Source organism: Crinia signifera, chromosome 3 (assembly GCF_055691185.1).
Source record: "Crinia signifera chromosome 3, ASM5569118v1, whole genome shotgun sequence".
Lineage (NCBI taxonomy): Eukaryota > Metazoa > Chordata > Amphibia > Anura > Myobatrachidae > Crinia > Crinia signifera.
Genome location: NC_139219.1, coordinates 8923876 through 8945053, shown reverse-complemented (window position 1 = coordinate 8945053; position 21178 = coordinate 8923876). Strand labels below are relative to the sequence as shown.

The 21178-nt window shown below is 48.1% G+C and overlaps 1 protein-coding gene across 3 annotated transcripts in view; it reads left to right on the top strand.

Moving 5' to 3' along the window:
• The window catches only part of ACYP2 (acylphosphatase 2), a 119964-nt gene that overhangs the window by 24736 nt on the left and 74050 nt on the right, over window positions 1-21178 (top strand). The gene's annotated exons all lie outside the window — the stretch shown is intronic.

Below are 21178 nucleotides of genomic sequence, written 5' to 3'. Positions count from 1 at the left end.
TACTTGTTAACTCATATAGAAACGCTCATGGTAGCTGGCATAAGGGGTGAGAATGGCGCAGTTACGCACGCCGCCTGAGGCTTTGAACAATCACATCCAATTAGTGTCACAGAATTTCCAGCCACCCACAGTTAATTTGCTTATTTATGTAAATGCAGAATTACAAGCACTAGGCAGATAGACAAAGGTTTAGCGGTGCGGTTCCACATCTGATTTTCATAGGACTGGAATATGTGTTACTGCCTACATTGCACACAAGCTGCTGCCAAGTTTCCATTCCTGATGTTAGATTTATCACAACAGCAATTTTACATAAAGCAAATGAAAACATTTACTTGAGTTAATATTATTCTCTCAGCCAATCAACGTCCGGCCAGTCATTTAAAAATATTCAGCAGCCGCATCCCGCCCGGCAAAATACCACTACAAGCTCCCAGCCGCCACCACTGCTCAGATGAACCTTGCTGCCAGCCCCACGCCACTAGGAGCTGCCCGCCCCACGGACCACTCTGCCCGCCCCCCGCTGCACGGAGAGGGAGGTCCCAGGTCGGGTGGTCGGACAGCCAGCTGGTCCAATAACCGGCTCAGGTCTGATGGGCACGGGACCGCACATTAGGCCTGAGGGTACAACAAACTGAGCCGGTTTGAGACGATTTCATGGTCCGATTCGTCGGAATCGTCCGAAATCAGCCCAAATCGGCTCAGTGTATGGGCACCTTTAGTTGATCAAATCTCATAACCTAACCCATGCTCAGGGGCACTGACAGGTCGGCCAGGCCCTGGTAAAATGGAGGGAGCATGGCCACCAGGCAGGGGCGGGGCCTAAGGAGAGGGAGAGAGGACAGGCTGCCGCTGCAGCTGTCTCTCTCCACAGCTCAGCACATGGCACTGAGCAGCATGTGCTGAGTTGGGGAGAGGCTGTGCTGCGGCGGCAGCCTGTCATCTCTCTCCCCACTGCCCTGCTCTCTGCACCAGGGTGGACCCGGCCCCTCCAGCAGACCTGGGCTCGGGTAAAAAGAACCCCTCTCAACACCACTGCCCATACTTGGCAGGAGGCTCCTGAAAATTGTCTGGTGCTCCTGCCCCCTGGGAGAGTGGGCAAATCTCCTCCAGTTGAGTTCACCCGTGGCGAGTGTTGACACTTTTCACAATGAATTGTATCCAGTGGCGTAACTTGTGGGCGGTAAGCCCAGGTGCAAAAATGTAATTTAGGCCCCCTCCTCCACCTTAAACCACGTTCACAATATGCAAAATGGCTGTGGGTGACAGGGAGAGACAGAGGAGACAGGGAGGCAGATTGTGACACGGAAAAACAGAAAAAAGGTGACAGGGGCAGCAGTCTATAGGGGCCCAGGTGCACCAATGGTGGTTCTGCCTCGGATTGTCATCATAGTTCACCCCACCCCCTGTACAATGCCATAACAACTGCATAGCTGGGGCCTGGACACTATGATGCAGTTCCTCAGTCATGCCTCCTTTAAACATCACAGGCCACACCACCCCTTATGTTTAGCCACGCCCCCTCCTGACCTGGCTACTCCCTCCTGGATGGGGCAGCCTGAAAGTCGGATCTATGCTCTAAACTAGTAATGGCCATTGTATTATTAATTGGTCATAGACCATCCACCATTTTAACAGATGGCCTCCCCTAACCTAAATAAAACAGTCAATGGCCTCCCCTAACCCAAACTATAATGGTGGCACATTTCCTGAAGCTCTGAGTCATCAAGTGCCGTGGAGTGACGGTACTAGCTGGGTATAACAAGGGTTAGCCTACACCGGGGCCAAAGCCTACACCTAATTGCTATATAAATCTATATCCCAATAAGGTTTCCATTGAAACTACTACAAATACCAAACAAACCTTTTTCTATTCTGTTAAAAAAAAAAGGGGGGGGGGGTGCACTACAGAATGAATTGGGATAATATTAGCGTTATAGATGACTTATTAATGGACTTCTCATTTGAGCAGCTGGAGTAAGTCCTAATTACTGTAGCGCCAAGATTGTAGATCAACCAGAACGCGTCGCCCCAAACTTCTTCTAATACAAACATTCCAGAGCAGTGAGAACATTCAGTGAAACTGATTTACGCTACGTAACATTAAAAGCAACGCAATCATCTGTTCTATAAAGATGAAGCAATTACAGGTTCTTTATATATTCACCAAAATAATTTTATTTATTTATTTATTTATTAACAGTTTCTTGTATAGCGCACACATATTCCGCAGCGCCGTACAGAGAATATTTGATCACTCACATCAGTCCCTGCCCCAGTGGAGCTTACAATCTATATCCCCTACCACATGTGCACGCACACACAGACACTCTAGGGCAGCGGTGGCCAACCCGCGGCTCGCGAGCCGCATGCGGCTCGCCACGCTGTAATGGGCGGCTCTCGTCCCATCCGCGAAGCGGGGTTTTGAATTTGGCGCCAATTCGGCTGCCAATTAAAAACTCTGCATCGGCGGCCAATAGGAAATGGCCGCGGCAAAAATCAGCGCTCGCCGCGCCGTTTCTGCCTCGCCGTCTGACATATGCCAGTGGGAGGGCGAAAAGTCGTCTCCACGCCGGCGGAGCGCAGGAACGCTCCTGAAGACGCGAGAAGCCGCCGGAGGACGGCGCAGAAGATGGCGGCGGGGAGAAGAGTTCCGGCGCCGCTGAAGAGGCCAGAAGACGCCGGGATCAAGACAGAAGATCTCCGGCGCCTTCTGCAAGAAGAAAGAAGATGGCTCCCGGAGAGGCCAGCGGGTTTGGGAAGCAAAAGAGCTGACGAAGCTCCCCCCAGCGGCCTCTCCCAACACCAGGTAGTGGCCTTTGGCCTCCTACCCCCCATCCACCCTAGACCACCGGGTGTCGGGCACTAGGCCCATGGGCACATTCAGGCCCTTCCGGCCTGTGGGCGCATTAGTCGGGCCCTCTTGGCCCGTGGCTCATTTGTTTGTTGGGCCCTCCTGGCCCTCTAGGTGGGCCCTTTAGTTAGGAAGCTGGGCCCTCCAGCATAGGTGTTGCACTGTGGGCAACACCTGTGCTGGAGGGCCCAGCTTCCTAACTGTGGGGGCATATGATGTTTGGCACTGTGGGGGGGGCATATGATGTTTGGCACTGTGGGGGGCATATGATGTTTGGCACTGTGGGGGGCATATGATGTTTGGCACTGTGGGGGGCATATGATGTTTGGCACTGTGGGGGGCATATGATGTTTGGCACTGTGGGGGGCATATGATGTTTGGCACTGTGGGGGGCATATGATGTTTGGCACTGTGGGGGGCATATGATGTTTGGCACTGTGGGGGGCATATGATGTTTGGTACTGTGGGGGGCATATGATGTTTGGCACTGTGGGGGGCATATGATGTTTGGCACTGTGGGGGGGCATTTGATGTTTGGCACTGTGGGGGGCATATGATGTTTGGCACTGTGGGGGGGCATATGATGTTTGGCACTGTGGGGGGCATATGATGTTTGGCACTGTGGGGGGCATATGATGTTTGGCACTGTGGGGGGCATATTATGTTTGGCACTGTGGGGGGGCATATGATGTTTGGCACTGTGGGGGGGGCATATGATGTTTGGCACTGTGGGGGGGGCATATGATGTTTGGCACTGTGGGGGGGCATATGATGTTTGGCACTATGGGGGGCATATGATGTTTGGCACTATGGGGGGGCATATGATGTTTGGCACTGTGGGGGGCATATCTGGCACTGGGGGCATAAAGTTTTGTCATGTGGTCACTCCCCTTGTGTCATATGACCACGCCCCTGACCACTCCCCCGATCACGCCCCTTTTTGCCACGCGCCTTCGGCGCGCGCATGATGTTGGCTCTTTGGCTTCACCGACGATATTTTTCGGCTCTTTACCTCTGACCGGTTGGCCACCCCTGTTCTAGGGTAAAAAAATTTGGGAAGCCAATTGACCTACCAGTATATTTTTGAATTGTGAGAGGAAACCGGAATACCCGGATGAAACTCACGCAAATAAGGAGAGTATAAATAAACTCTGCACAGTTAGGGCCACGATGGGTATTGAACCCATGACCTCAGACCAATACTACAATAGCGCACTTGCTCATTCATGCCAACTCTCTCTGGATTGTTCGGGAGCATTCTGAATTTTGAGAGGGGTCTTCCAAAACAGTAGGCCATTGTCTCACATGCCACCCACTTCCTGAATGAAGTTGGCATTGACGTGGTTGGCATTGAATGATGTCACCATGGCACTGCACCTCCCCTGTAAAGAAACAAAAACAAACTGCAAATCACAGTTTGCAGCAGCAGGAGGCCAAGCCACGATGAAGCGATCAAGGGGTAGTGCCCCCCTGGCACTGCATAAACATGGCTGCTCTAATGTTGTAAGAAAGTACTTGCTACACTTTTGCTTGCACCTGGTATTGTTACATCTGGCTGTTGTGTGTAAGCAGGCAGTTCTGGAGACTACGGGGTGTCAGCAGATTGGAGGCTCTGGACACTGGATTCGGCACAGGGATCTGATGGGAGTTATTGTCCTTTTATCTTATTGTCATATGGGGGAAGGAGAATCTAGACCCACAATATCATCCTGTGACCACATCTATCAGGGGGTCAGTAGTGAGCTCAGTTTGTCTCTTATACCAGGGAAGGAGGTGTTGCAGGACCAGACCTGGGACCAGCTGGCGAGAGACGAGCGTTCCATCTCTGGGAGTTCATTTCCAGCACACATGCGATCAGGCAATCCTGTGTTACAGGGAGGCCCTAATCTCCAACGGTTACTCAGGGACCCTTTCAGGTCCGGGTTACTCTACCGAGGGCAAGGATCTTTCTGTCACCAGTACATAATGGGCACGTAATGGGAAATATTCCATGTTTTTTGCGAGTAGACGCCTTGTTTCTGTTTACATCTCCCTGAGGTGAACTGCAAAAATCCACCCAAAGTCGGGTTTGTGGGCACCCAACCTACCAGCATGCCCAATACTTACAGGTTCTATTAGTCATGTGCATTATATGGCTAATCTGATAAATTTGGGTACAGTACGCATGATAAGAAATCAGTGCCCGCGGCATTCATGCTCTTCAGTTAACAAATAAACAGGGCCCGTTGGGAAATCGTTATTTAAGTAATAGGTACGTTCCCCATAAAGTAGATGTACTCAGACTACAGCTATAGTGTCATTACTGTGAAAGCAGTGAGTGACATACTGTACTAGCCGCCATTTTGAATCATTATTAACAACATAATGAGTTATAAATGACTTTGTACAGATCGCAGAGCATCTAACAGACACAGTAATACATATTAAGGTACAGTATTCAGGTGCAGGGTGAGCATCTTCCTTGAAAACGGTCCCCGCCGATGACAGGTGACATCGGTGAAACCACTCATTGGGTGGTATTCAATTGTTTTATCACGCCCAATTTCCCATCTAAAGTGACAGAAGTTCGTAGGGCGATATTCCATTTATCAAATTTTTTTGGGACATATTGCAATCATTATGGTCAGGTTTAGCCGCGCATTCGCGCATTTCAGCTCACCGCCCCTGGGTATAGCGAGCTGAAATGTTGGTGAAAAACAATTGAATACCACCCCATGTGTGGTTATGGAAGGTGGGGGGCGCTAAGGCTATTCCAGCTTAGAAGCCAGTTTTAGGAAGAAGCAAGAGTTAACGATGTGATCTTGGGCGTTCCGAGCTTGTAGCGCAGGGATGAGAAGATTACAATGTAACAGCCGGCCTCCGTTACTGGTTACCGAGAAGTGCTGAAAGACGTAATGCAAATGTTTCTTTTCATTTCCTAACATGCTTTGCTTTGTTTCACTGACATAACATACACCCATGTTTTGACAACCTTATAGCTGCCCACAGTGCGCTCGCAGGCTGCTAACTCCAGTACACTCTTACACTATAATTGCTTGCACATTTGTAACCTGACATTTCCACACGATTGATGACTTAGGAAACATGTCAGTGATAGTCAGTTTGGGTGACATGTCCAAATGACCGTTGCCGCGGTACAATTATACGGTAATGGTCGAAGGACTGTCGGCCATATCTTCCAGTCTGCTTATAACCGATCTTATAACTTATATACACTGGTCAAATGTCGGCATGGAAAAAGGCCTGAGTTTTTCATGATTTAAAAAAAAAAAAAACGGAAATATTTGACTTTTTAACTGTGGACGTAGACACTGGACCTAATGACCCATACCAAAAAAATGTATTGGCTTGAATAGACAGGCTGGAGAGCGTACACCTCAGTGTACTATAGCATTGTAGCATTGGAAGAGCCGGTCCCAGCTAATTTGATGTCCTAGGCAAGGTTTTTGTTGGTGCCCCCTAGTATTGTCCCTAGATTCTCCCCTGACCTATTGCTCCTTATTCACATTCCACAACACCGTGCTGCTCCTTGTTCACATTACACCACACTGTATTGCTCCTTATTAACATTACACCAAATAGTAACATAGTAATTATCGCTGAAAAATTACGTCCATTGAGTTCAAACTATTTGACTTGTAACTACTGACTTACATAGTGACATAGGGTATCTATAGGATTCTCTTAGTGGTCAAAAATGTATGCCACTAAGGGAATTTCTTTTCCTCGAGCCTCAGTACATACCCGCGTGTCCTAAGTATAGGCCTGTTAGTGACCAGTCATCTCCCACTTTCATATGATTCCCAATCCTGTATCTGAACATACTAATCATATCCCCTCTCAACCTCCATTTCTCCAGTGAAACATATTCAGCATGGTTAAACTATCTTTGTATTCTAGTGATTTGAGACCTTTTACTGTACCTGTTCCAATTCATTTTATTCCTTTTTAAAGTGTGGTGCCCAGAACCAAACACAGTATTCCAAGTGTGGTCTCACCAATGCCTTGTAATAGTATTAGTATTGCTCCCTATTGACAGTAGCTCCATATATACACATAATGCATAAAGGAATAGTGGCCCTATTACAGATAATACCACACAGTAATTCCTCTTACACATTATGCCATACATTAGAAATGGCCTTATACACATAATGCCACACAGTAATGCCCCTTACACATTATATCACACATTAGAAATGGCCTTATACACATAATGCCACACAGTAATTCTGCTTACACATATGCCACACATTTTTACAACTCCTCTCCTGCACACCCTGCACAGCACTCACCTGGCCTGGACTCTGCATATAAGTTGCAGGGAATCAGTCAGTGCAAGTTCCTTCTGCAAAGGCCCATGGGAGGAGGAGCTGCTGTGATTGACAGCAACTGTATAATGGAACTCCACCTATTTTATGGGCAGCTGCGAGAACTGGATAATACAACCAGGAGATGTAATCAGGATCCTGATGATAATGATGCCGCCAGATCCCAACAGGGCAAGATTAACAATGGGGCAGATGGAGGTACAGGCTTCACAGAAAGGGTAGTGGGTAAGGGGAATAGCCTCCCATCAGAGGTGGTAGAGTCAAATACAGTAGAGGCATAAACACGCTTGGGATAGGCATATTGATATCCTTACAAAGAAATAAGGATCAAATATGGTTTTTAGGGGAACATGTTTAATAGAGGGGCAGACTAGATGGGCCAAGTGGTTCTTATCTGCCATCACATTCTATGTTTCTATGGACTTGAGAGATTAAGCCAGCAGGAGGATTGCCTTACTTCTTCCCACCTCAGTGCCACCTTCCAGTGTTTGGCACCCACAAGCAATTGCCTAAAGCCAGGGCCGCCACTAGTAATTTTGGGGCCCGGGACTGACCTTCAGTCCGCCCCCCCCCCCCCCTCCCCGGAAATGACCCTCATTCACAATTACTTACCTAGCTGCGGCATCCCATGTCTCCTCAGTAGCGCACACTGCAGTGCACAGTGCAGCCTGCAGAGTGCCGAGCCCCTCTGTGTCCTAGGCTCGGCGCTCTGCAGGCTGCACTGTGTATCGTGCATGCTTGGCTGGGGGGCCGCCGGGTGGGGGAGGCGGTGTGTAGGGGGTGTCACTGTGGGCAGCTGCCCCGGCCCCTCCAGAGGCCGGGGCCCGGGACAGCTGTACCAACAGCACCCCTCTGTCGGCGGCCCTGCCTAAAGATGCCCAGTGGTGGCGCCAGCCCTGGACAGATCTAAAAAAATGTGATTGTCCCACAAATGTCTGATCAATTGGGAGGTATTTCAGATTACAGTGGGACGTTCCTGCTAACTGGAGCAGCCTGTGATGACCCCTGCTTTGCTCTGCAGCTGGTGACTACCTACCCACTACCCGCAGCATTTAACAGAAAAGAAAGGTGACGTAGCAGAGGTCATGCTGTGAAGTCACGCCCCCACCACTCAGTGCTCCGCCCCCCCCCCCCCCCTGCACCGTTCTGCAGAGCCCGCGTAAACAAATGACTGGTAGATAAATAATTTAGTCGGTTTTTTCCTACTGTTGGAAGAAACCAAGGTAAACGAAAGAACATACAAACTCCACACACTTGTTGGATACAAACCCAGAACCCCAACTCTGCAAGGCAGCATAGTGCAACCATCTACACATTGAATGTGCATTAATAAGTCACAAAGAAAGCTACAGCCTGGACGAGGACTATCCAACATCTAGGGTGACATTTAATGAGATGCGAAAAATGGCAAAAACTGCGTTTTTTGCCGCAAAATCGCATATTAAATGACTGTTTTAACCCTATCAGGCCGGCGTCCACTGGCCAGGGATGCCGGTGACAGCCCCGGGCTTCAGCTCATGTTACGGCCAGGGGACCTTATGTTAAAAGTGTTTCCCCGGCTGTGGCATGAGACAGCGGGCAATTGGAGCCCGGTGCTGGTTTCAAAATACGGGGGACCCCCAGATTTTTTGTCCCCCGTATTTTTGGAACCAGGACCAGTCCAAGAGTCCAGGGCTGGCTTCAGAAATACGAGGGACCCCTATGCTTTTTGTCCCCCGTATTTTTGGAACCAGGTCCGGCTCAATGAGCCAGGGGCTGGTTATGCTCAGGAGGGGGGACCTCACGCCATTTTTTTTATAAACACAAATTCGCACATTTTCATGAGTAAAATCCGCACATTGTCATGACTAAAAATCACCCATGATCGCACCATATCACACTTTTTGGTACTTGTTTCCTAGAACGGCCACAATCGGGGATAATCGTGTACCTTAACTTAAGGTACGCGATTACCCCCGATGGACCCGATTTCCTTTGAAATCAGGTCCATTTTGCCGGCAAAGGCAAAATCGGGTTCACCGCGTCGGTCGGGTGCATTAACATGGCACGCGACGCGACCGACGCAATGGACCCGATTGTAATCTTGGAAAAAATGGGAAATGGACCAATATGGGCCATTTCTCATTGTATATGCCCCCCCCCCCATTGTGAACGTCATCCCACGATTGACGCCAACCCGAAGCGTGGCGAGCGGCGGTGGTAGTAGGGGTAGGATAGTAGGGAAAGGTCGGAGGACACGTACCGCCGCCCCTCGCGGGCTCGCTACGCTCGCCACGCTTCGGGTTGCCGTCAATCGTGGGGTGGGGTCTGGGGAGAATTTTACATGGAATCCAATGTAAAATAGGGTCCCAGGGACCCTATTCACATCTCAATCAATGTAAAAATCGGGGCCATCGCGTCGGTCGCATCGCATGCGATTTGGTCGCATGCGATGCGATCGACGCAATTCGACCGACCCGATCAAAATTGGTGTGGCCGTTCTAGGAAACAAGTACCCACTTTTTTGCCCGGAATACGCAGCTCATTAAAAATGCGAATTTGCAGCAAAAAATGCGATTTTAAAAAGTGCGATAATGGGCGATTTTGAAGAGTTACTAAAACTCTCATCCTATTAAATGTCAGACCTACTCTCTTAAATCTCCCGTTTGCCAGCACAGACGGCTGTAGATCTCATCAGAGACACAGATATTTTTGCAGCTGAACAGATAGCTTCCATAAGTAATGTGATAAGTTTGGTGATAGTCCAGTCTGGATAACAAAGCATAGCCTCAGGGCGAGGCCCTTAATCACAGCAGTACTCAGTCACCACTCGCAGAGACATTCTGGGGAAAGTAACTGTGCTAACGATTAACAAAACAAATAGAAAAAAATACATTTTTTAAACATGACTTTTTTTATTTCATGTGCGGCTGCTGGTGTCATCATAAATCCTGTCTCTGTCACGTACAAATAATAGTTAATGTGACGATACAAGATCCCTGGACACAATTAGCAGACTCCGAGTCTGACACTGACCAGACATGACACAGAACATCCGGATGTGCGGTGACATCTGGCTTCTTGGTGCCGTTTGCCTAAAGTGATGGATTAGAGTAAACGGGACACCAAGCACGTGACTCTTTGGTGACCTGGCTCCAGTGCCAAATGAGTTTGTTGATTAGAATTTGAAGAATTCCATTTCAGTTTTTATTTTAGTGACTGTCAACTTCCAGACCTGATGGAGAAAAGCTCTATAGAAATAAAATGACTGTGATTACCTCTAAGTTTAAATATGTCAGCGTGCAGCCACTAAGGCCAACAGAATACCAGCACGTATAACAAGGGGCATGGAAACTACAATAGGGAACACTCTACAAGGCACTGGTTAGACCTCACCTGGAATTTGGAGCAAAGTTCTGGGCCCTACATGACAACAAGGACACTATGGAACTGGAAAAAGTCCAGAGAAGGGAAACCCAGCCAATAAAAGGGATGGAGTCCTTAAGCTACAAAGACAGACTGGCCAAATTAGAAATGTTTATGCTAGAAAAGAGACGTTTATGGGGAGACATGCTTGACATGTACAAATATATCAGGGTTCAATATTCTAAACTACAGTATCAGGCAACTGTTTTACTCTAAGGTTGGAAACTAGGACACGTGGGCATGGGGTCAGACTAGCGGAGAGAAGATTCAGACTCACCGGCCGAATAGCGGTGAGCGGACGGAGGGGCGTTTGGGGGGGGGGGGGGGGCGCTGAAATTGTAGTGGTGGTGGTTGGGGGGGCGCTGATATCTAAGTTACGCCACTGGTTTTGACATCAACGTTGCTCAGTATATAAAATAAACAATCTTATCACAATCTCAGAATAGCAGATACATACATACTGCTGTGTTATGTAATCTGAGCACTGTGATGGTTTCATATCTTATGTCCCCAAACATTTCATTAATTTCCCAACAGTAACATGATTGTATTTACCTTCTTTTACCACTTCTACAGGGCGTTTATTGTATTTATTTTTGTATTTATTTATTTGTATTATTTTATATCATTTATTCATTTATTTATTTTATGTAATTTATTTCTATTTATTTATTTTATGTAATTTATTTCTATTTATTTATTTTATGTCATTTATTTGTATTTATTTATTTTATGTCATTTATTTGTATTTATTTATTTTATGTCATTTATTTGTATTTATTTATTTTATATCATTTATTTGTATTTATTTATTTGTATTTATTTCATTGTATGTCATTTATTTGTATTTATTTATTTTATATCATTTATTTGTATTTATTTTTTTATTTTATGTCACTTATTTGTATTTATTTATTTATTTTATATCATTTATTTGTATTTATTTTATGTCATTTATTTGTATTTATTTATTTTATATCATTTATTTGTATTTATTTCATTGTATGTCATTTATTTGTATTTATTTCATTGTATATCATTTATTTGTATTTATTTTTTTATTTTATGTCATTTATTTGTATTTATTTATTTTATATCATTTATTTGTATTTATTTATTTATTTTATGTCATTTATTTGTATTTATTTCATTTTTGAAAGGTTGCAGAACACCAGTTTTGTGAGAAGCCTCCGTAGGTACATTGCAACGTTCCCCAATTTGTATAGCAGCGCAGGGCGTGTGGCCGCAGACATGATTCGCGCCAATGTCCACATGAAAAATCTGGGCGTTCCCATGTTAATTTGCCCATGACACGGGTGCCGGATGTCAGCTGCCCGCCCTCTTCCCTTACCATGGCACTACATATCTAAATCACCAGAGAGTGACTTAGATTTGCCAACGCCTTAGAAATCATTCAACGGTCGGCGACCATTGAATGATTTTGTCCCTGCACGGAAAATATATCCGATTCTGTCCCCTGAACTCGTTGGCGCAAGTCTTTATTCAGCCTTATCTACTATGTAGCTATGTAACAAGCTGCGAATGGATGGTAATGCGAAACATCCATGCGTGCGCATGTGGGTGAAATCTGCAAGCGTGCAGCGGGTGTTCATGCGGACGGTTGGTGGCGTTTAGTTGACTCGTAAAGTTGCAAATTTTGCAGCTTTGCGAGTCAACCAGAATGACCTCCATGATTCTTTAGTTCAGTTAAAAAAAAAAAGAGAGAGAGGAATTCTAGATTACTTACATGCACTCGGGGTGATTCTGGTTGGCTTGTAAAGAGCCGAACTTGGTCCGGGGACCGATGCTTCGTCTCTACCGTTTGCGTATATGTGGATTTAGGCATCTGCAGGGCAGCTGTGCGTTCTCACAGAGGGGGACGGGAAGGAGGCAGACAGTGGCTGGCGCATGGGGACGTCTGGCCACCAGTGTGGGTTTGCAGTGTAAATGATCGCCGCTTTAAATAAACCTGGAGAAATCTCTCACTTCCCAAATCTCTCACCCTATTACATTCCACCCTCTGTGTTTTTACCATTTCCATCAAGCATAGGGTATGGGTCATTGGGTCGACTACTAATGGTGGACATGGCTTACAGTAGGTCGACACACAAAATGGGATGGCATGGCTAAGTTTGACAGGGTTGGAAGGTCAACACAAGCATTAGTTTGATATGAGTTTTTTTGGTCCTGAATGTCGACGAGGTCGACATGGACATTGTCAGCGTGTACCGCGTCCCCTCATACGGCTCGCTACAGTCGGCACACAATTATATTCTGCCTCCACGCCATAGTGGATGTAGGAAATTAAATACCGCCTGTCGGCACATGTCGGCTCAAAAAAAAACAAAAACTGAAAATCTCATGTGGACCTTTTGACTGTCGAGCTTCCCATTATTGACCTCATGTTTGTGTAGACCGTAGCCATGTCGACCTCCAGTGGTCGGCACAAGCATATCCCATTTAGATCCGCATTTGCCTATAAGGAGGCGCTGTTTGATTTTACTGGATGACTCCCAAAACTTGTCGCACCTGTGTCTGCGCTAAGTGGGGGAAAGGGTCTGGATTTCTACAGTTTGTTAATGAACTCAATGTGTCAGGGGAGCAAAGCTTCCAAGGATAACATGTTATAAATGGGCGTCTGGAAGAGTGGTTGTCCTTGAGAGGTTGTCACTGTGTATCTGCACTGTGATGGTGGAAGACCTGTAGCTGCATAATGCATCCATCCATCATGTCAGAAGGGAAGGATGACACAGCTGATAGATTACATCGTCTGACCAGTAATTGGTGACCTTGCCCAAAGTACAGAGAGCCCACCAGCTACCGTATGAATATTGTTGGTGATTCTTTTTGATCTTTCCGTCATGCGTTCGCACACATTGGGCCTTATTCTGATTGCATTGTTTAGCGTCTGCACATGTGCACTTGTTCGCTATCCTATAGATTGTAAGCTTGCGAGCAGGGCCCTCCTACATTTTGACTGTCTGTAAATACCCTGTTTTGTTGTATCACTGTCCCCTATGTAAAGCGCAACGGAATATGCTGCGTTATATAAGAAACTGTTAATAAATAAATAATCCCAATCACACCAGCAGTGCGCGTGGGGGGGTGGTACGGTGGTGACAGGCTGCGCTCAAGGATGTCAGCTCCCCACCCGCTTCCCGTACAGAGAGGTGTCTTACGTCTGCGTGTACCTTCCAAATCGTTCAAGAGTGAGGAGCAAGCACACAGGATTCTGTCTCACCCCCTCCTCCATCCTCAGTGGACACGGGCTGGGTGACTCCTGTCTGCTCCTGACATTGTGATTTTGGATTAAGCAGGCTGTTACTGTATTAACCTCTTAATGCGTGTTACCTTCGCGATGGACACAAGCATGTAGTAATGGAAAGAGATGTAACTGTAATGGAAGGTGAGATTAAGGCTGCGTGGTGGGAATACGTGTGAATGAGGTCACTGGTAGAGGCATAGAGAACAGTACAGCTCTCTTGGAATGATCGGGATTAATTCATTCCATTGGGATACAGGACGATGTACTAAAGGAGGGGAAGCCGGGGGCGCGAATGTCACAGAGGAACAACATCTTATATTGCCTCTGAAATGTTCTAAATATTTATTATTGGGTATACGGTCGTAAGGTCGACACGCCTAAGGTCAACATGCATTGTGTCGACCACTGAAGTTCAACATGGGTTTAGGTCGACACCTCAGCAGGTCGACTTGGGCCTAGGTTGATTGGGTCATTAGATTGACACAAGCATTAGGCCCATGTCGACCTTCAGTGGTTAATCCAATGCATGTCGACCTTAGTTGTGTCCACCCTATGACCCATACTCTTATTTTTGTAGGTACGTGTTTTTCTTGGTGAAATATTACTAGTTTATTATTATCATTATTATTATTATTATTATATCATATAAGAAAAAGAGTAAAACATAAAATGCAGTAAATTAAATGTGCTCAGTCCGTCTAATTCCGATGTGGTCGCAGTCAGGGGCGGATCCAGGAGAAAATGCCAGGGGGGGGGGGGAGCACGTGCCGGGCTGCACCCCCCCTTGAATCCGCCCATGGTTGCAGTTTACTGCTGCTTACATGGGAGCAATAGCACTAATATGATAATGCAGCAGGGGGCGCCACAACTCCTGCATGCATTACTGATCCCAGCTGTGGGCAGGGCTGCCACTAGGAATTTTGGGGCCCGGGACATATTTCCAGTCCGTCCCCCTCCCCCTGGCTGCTGTCAGTGCGCTAACACCCCCCCCCCCCCCTCATCTCCCCACCTCCCTCCCTTAAGTTACCACCAGACTTCAATGCAGGATGCTGGCGGTCAATCAGAGCCCGTGTACCAGCAGCCGCTCTGATTGGCTAAAGGTACACAAGCTCTAATTGGCTCAAAGGCTGGTGCAGCATTTTAATTGGCCGCCAGCATCCTGCATTGAAGAAGCCTTTGCTTAGGGACCTGCTGAGTGAGGACCAAGCGCAGCGCATGCAGCGGATGGCTGCTGTGGGCAAAATGAGCTGCCCGGGCCCTTCCAGAGGCTGGGGCCCGGGACAGCTGTACCCACAGCACCCCCTTTTGGCGGCCCTGGCTGTGGGGGCACGGATTCACAGCAGCCCCCTCCTCACTGCACGGAAATCCTATGCATAGTCAGTGTATGGATAATCGGCCGGCCGTGCCAACTCACGGTTATGTGATCAGGTCTGAATTACCTCCTGTGTCCTAGGGTGCAACTTCCTATTATCCGCTACAACAAAGAGGACAGATCTCCATCCTCCGACAGAGATCTCCTCAGCAACGCTACAGACATGCCTCCATATTGGAAAACAGAGGCGGCTGCTGCCCTCTCGGGCAATGCACTATATGGGCCCGTACACAAAGTGCTGAACATGCACCACTATAGTCAGGTCCAGCGCGATTTGTATGATAGAGCTAAACCAATGTTTTGGTGTTTTTTGCTTTTGACAACTATTGTTTCATAAAAAGTTAGATTTTTTTTTGGTTTAAGTGCTGTAGGCGGAATTTGTTCTGATGCTACAAAAAAATAGTGATGAATAAATAAATGAAATATAACGGCCATTTGACATTTTGAAATGGAAACAAATAAATGTAACAGCACTTTGCGGTCAGTGCCCGTTTCCTACGGAATCTCGGTTTTGGTTTCTGTTTGTATGCCAGTTCTATTTTACCTCTATGGCAGTGGTTCCCAAACTGTGCGCCTAGGCTCCCTGGGGTGCCTCGGGACACTTGCAGGGGTGCCTCGGGTTGGTCATCCAGGGCCAATTCAAATTATTTATGATCAATTATTTCTGGAAAAAAACAGTGCTGGTGGCTGCCAATCATAAAATGTGTACAATCAGAACCAAATCCTGCCCTTTACCACATAACTGAACCTAAGAAGCACATATAAACACAATCTACTTCATTTGATATATATTTTTTGAGTGCCGTGATTAGAAAAAGATTGGGAACCCCTGCTGTATGGCATTTGGATAAACTTTTCCACTTGTCTGAATGAAGCCGACGCTGTACATTTGTTTGGAATACGACAGACGCTTTGTACGCAGCTTTTTGGTCGTTATTATATAGTAACCCCAAAGGGCCTCATTTATGAACCAGGAAACAGAACCCCTGCAGTGCATTTTATATGACCTGGTTCTCCGCCTCCTGTATACATTGGTGCGCAGCCACATTACAGCGTTAGCGGTACCATGGAAACGCTGTGAGCGCGGTACAGTCGGCGCTCCTACAAACACCCGACTTCTTCACAACACAAATGTATTCATTTACAATGTTACATTTGTATCCTACAAATTAGGACCGATTCAGACCGGCTTGCTAGGCTGCTTATATCTGCTGCCTGCATCCCACGCTAGGCTGTGAGCAGGGATGCAGGCAACGTGATCTGTGCGCTACGCTGTGAGCAGGGATGCAGGCAGCGTGATCTGTGCGCTACGCTGTGAGCAGGGATGCAGGCAGCGTGATCTGTGCGCTACGCTGTGAGCAGGGATGCAGGCAGCGTGATCTGTGCGCTACGCTGTGAGCAGGGATGCAGGCAACGTGATCTGTGCGCTACGCTGTGAGCAGGGATGAAGGCACCGTGATCTGTGCGCTACGCTGTGATCAGGGATGCAGGCAGCGTGATCTGTGCGCTACGCTGTGATCAGGGATGCAGGCAGCGTGATCTGTGCGCTATGCTGTGAGCAGGGATGCAGGCAGCGTGATCTGTGCGCTACGCTGTGATCAGGGATGCAGGCAGCGTGATCTGTGCGCTACGCTGTGAGCAGGGATGCAGGCAACGTGATCTGTGCGCTACGCTGTGAGCAGGGATGCAGGCAGCGTGATCTGTGCGCTACGCTGTGAGCAGGGATGCAGGCAACGTGATTTGTGCGCTACGCTGTGAGCAGGGATGCAGGCAACGTGATCTGTGCGCTACGCTGTGAGCAGGGATGCAGGCAGCGTGATCTGTGCGCTACGCTGTGAGCAGGGATGCAGGCAGCGTGATCTGTGCGCTACGCTGTGAGCAGGGATGCAGGCAGCGTGATCTGTGCGCTACGCTGTGAGCAGGGATGCAGGCAGCCTGATCTGTGCGCTACGCTGTGAGCAGGGATGCAGGCAGCCTGATCTGTGCGCTACGCGGTGAGCAGGGATGCAGGCAGCGTGATCTGTGCGCTTCGCGGTGAGCAGGGATGCAGGCAGCGTGATCTGTGCGCTACGCGGTGAGCAGGGATGCAGGCAGCGTGATCTGTGCGCTACGCTGTGAGCAGGGATGCAGGCCGCGTGATCTGTGCGCTACGCTGTGAGCAGGGATGCAGGCCGCGTGATCTGTGCGCTACGCTGTGAGCAGGGATGCAGGCAGCGTGATCTGTGCGCTACGCTGTGAGCAGGGATGCAGGCAGCGTGATCTGTGCGCTACGCTGTGAGCAGGGATGCAGGCAGCGTGATCTGTGCGCTACGCTGTGAGCAGGGATGCAGTCAACGTGATCTGTGCGTTACGCTGTGAGCAGGGATGCAGTCAACGTGATCTGTGCGCTACGCTGTGAGCAGGGATGCAGGCAACGTGATCTGTGCGCTACGCTGTGAGCAGGGATGCAGGCAGCGTGATCTGTGTGCTACGCTGTGAGCAGGGATGCAGGCAGCGTGATCTGTGCGCTACGCTGTGAGCAGGGATGCAGGCAGCGTGATCTGTGCGCTACGCTGTGAGCAGGGATGCAGGCAACGTGATCTGTGCGCTACGCTGTGATCAGGGATGCAGGCAACGTGATCTGTGCGCTACGCTGTGAGCAGGGATGCAGGCAGCGTGATCTGTGCGCTACGCTGTGAGCAGGGATGCAGGCAACGTGATCTGTGTAAAAAAATAGAAAAATTAATATTTAAAAAAAAAACGGCGTGGGGTCCCTCCCACAGCTGTAACCAGCACCAGGCTGAAGGAGCCGGGGCCGGTAATTAAAAATTTAGGGAACCCGACAAATAGGGGTTACCCGATTTTTAACAACCAGCCCCAGGCTCCAGGTCCGGGGCTGGTTCCCAAAATATGGGGGACAAAATGACTAGGGGTCCCCCGTATTTCAAGAACCAGCCCCAGGCCAAACCAGCCAGCAGGGTAATGTCACAGCCGGAGGACACTTATTATATAAGGTCCCGCGGCCAAAACATTAACCCTACCAACCAGTCAGCCTGGCCAGGGGCCCTGGGGGAGTGGGGACCCCCCCAATAAAGGGGGGCCCCCCTCCAGGACTTACCTGACCAGGCTGAAGCCTGGTGCTGTCCTCGATGCCCCTGGGCAGTGGGCATCGAGCTGATAAATGGTGTAAAAAATAGAATAAAAACTATTGTCTAATACTGGGGCACTATGAGTCCCAGCAAGCCACAAGTCCCAGCCTTCGGGGCATTAAAGGGCCCGCTGGGTCTTGTAGTGCCACAGTATTAAAAATAGTACAATAAAACACACTGACACATACTTAAAATAAAACTTTAATACATACAAAGCCCACACATACGATACTATCTTCTTTCCGTAGGTAGCCCTGGTCCTGTGTCGTCTTCTGGTCCTGTGTCGTCTTCTGGTCCATGTCGACGTCGCTGTCCATGTCGGCGATGGAGTCCCCGTTCGGATCCGACGAAATCCATGGAGGAAGCTGTGGAAGGAAACCATACTCACCTGTCCCGGGGCGACGTAGTCCAGGTAAGGGTCTTGGCAAAAAAACAAACCAACACCTGAAACCAGCCGGACAGCAGGAGCCGCACGGTGTTTGTGTACATCATGCGGCTCCGCCTCCCGAATGCCGCTATTGGCCGCCTTGCGCCGCTAGGCCGCAAGGCGGCCAATAGCGGCAATCGGGAGGCGGAGCCGCACGATGTACACAAACACCGTGCGGCTCCCTGCTGTCCGGCTGGTTTCGCGTGTCGGTTTGTTTTTTTGCCAAGACCCTTACCTGGACTACGTCGCCCCGGGACAGGTGAGTATAGTTTCCTTCCACAGTTTTCTTTATGGATTTCGTCGGATCCGGACGGGGACACCATCGCCGAAATGGACAGCGATGTCGACATGGACCAGAAGACGACACAGGACCAGAAGACGACACAGGACCAGGGCTACCTAGGGGAAGAAGATAGGTAAGTATTAGTATGTGTGAGCTTTGTATGTATTAAAGTTTTATTTTAAGTATGTGTCAGTGTGTTTTATTGTACTATTTTTAATACTGTGGCACTACAAGACCCAGCGGGCCCTTTTATGCCCCGCAGGCTGGGACTTGTGGTTCTCCAAGTCCCAACTTGCGGGGGAGGCTTGCTGGGACTCATAGTGCCCCAGTATTAGACAATAGTTTAATCTTTTTTTACACCATTTATCACTCGATGCCCACCGCCCAGGGTCACCAGGGACTGCACCAGGCTTCAGCCTGGTCAGGTAAGTCCTGGAGGGGGGGGACCCCTTTATTGGGGGGGTCCCCACTCCCCCAGGGCCCCTGGCCAGGCTGACTGGTCGGTAGGGTTAATGCTTTGGCCGGGGGGACTTGTATAAAAAGTCTCCCCCCGGCTGTGGCATTACCCTGCTGGCTGGATGTGCCTGGGGCTGGTTCTTGAAATACGGGGGACCCCTAGTCATTTTGTCCCCCGTATTTTGGAAACCAGCCCCGGACCTGGAGCCTGGGGATGGTTGTTTAAAATCGGGGAACCCCTATTTGTCGGGTTCCCTGATTTTTAATTACCGGCCCCGGCTCTGTCAGCCTGGTGCTGGTTACAGCTGTGGGAGGACCCCACGCCGATTTTTTATTTTATTTATTTTTCTATTTTTTTTTACACTCTGCAGCCTGCACGGATCTGACTGATCCGTGCAGACTGCCTGTACGAACTCGTATTAGCGGCCGTATATATGTGCCGCTAATACGAATGGTTACACCATCGGAGGGTTACAAAGCAGTCGTATCTGACTGCTTTGTAATTTCCCCTCCGGAACACGACTTTGCATACGACTAAAACAGTCGTATGCAGCCGTAGGGGAAATACCAATACTACAATAATAGTAAATTTCCCCCATTATGTCACATTGTAACATTGTAACACAGTACCCCCAATTCACATTATGCCATACAGTTTCTTCAGTACATATAATGCCACACTATATATACAGTATTGTGGCAGGGACCGCATATTTCCACATGAGGGTAATGTGGATGATCCAGTCCAGGCTTTAGAGCAGCAGCAGGAGAATTAGATCCAGTCCAGGTTTCCTAAACTGATGTGACTAAGGTTTGGCTGATTAGCAGCAGCTGTGGCTCCCTGTTATATATGTGTCCAGGGCAGGAGGTCATTGCTCCGAACGCTGAATAGCGGCAGGGTGATAGGCCGGTAATATAATATTATGTCAGGTGCTTTGGAATATACCCTGACTGTGCGATGCTGTAACCCTGCTTGCCGAGCTGTGAACCTGGTACAAAATAAAGACCCAGACTTCATCTATATCCAGTAAATGTGATTCCCTGTCACAATCCCTGTGACAGGTGAAATATACGAATAAAACAATAATACCATTAGTTTAATAAGATAATACCCTCTCTCCAAATATATTTAGTCATCTTTATATCACAGTTCTGCCAAGTTACCTGCGTATTTCTTGAATCAAGTGATGCAGATTATTAAAAGTAATAATATGGAATTATTGATGCCAGCTGCAAATACTTGGAGTCTGTACAGCTATGAAACAGAGCATGCAGGAATATATATATATATATATATATATATATATATATATATACACAGTACAATGAGATGAATGATATTATCTTTACACACCTCTAAGATGACACATTTTCTGGGCCCTTCCAGTGATTTCTGTAACTGTAATGACTATTTCCCAGTGAGTATATCTGGCCGGGATAAATGTCAGCATGGTGCGATATTATTCAGTGTGCGCCTTTGAAGTATTATCCTCAGCCGAAATTTTGCATAAAAAGGCCACTTACTCCAAATGTTCCTAATCTGCTTCATTAGAGCAGTTAAAAAAATTATCAAATTCAAATTAGAACGTTCCGCTCTGTCAAAGCTCCTGTGTCCTGTCCAGACTCTATGGTGGTAATTCTGGTTGATCGCAAGGCT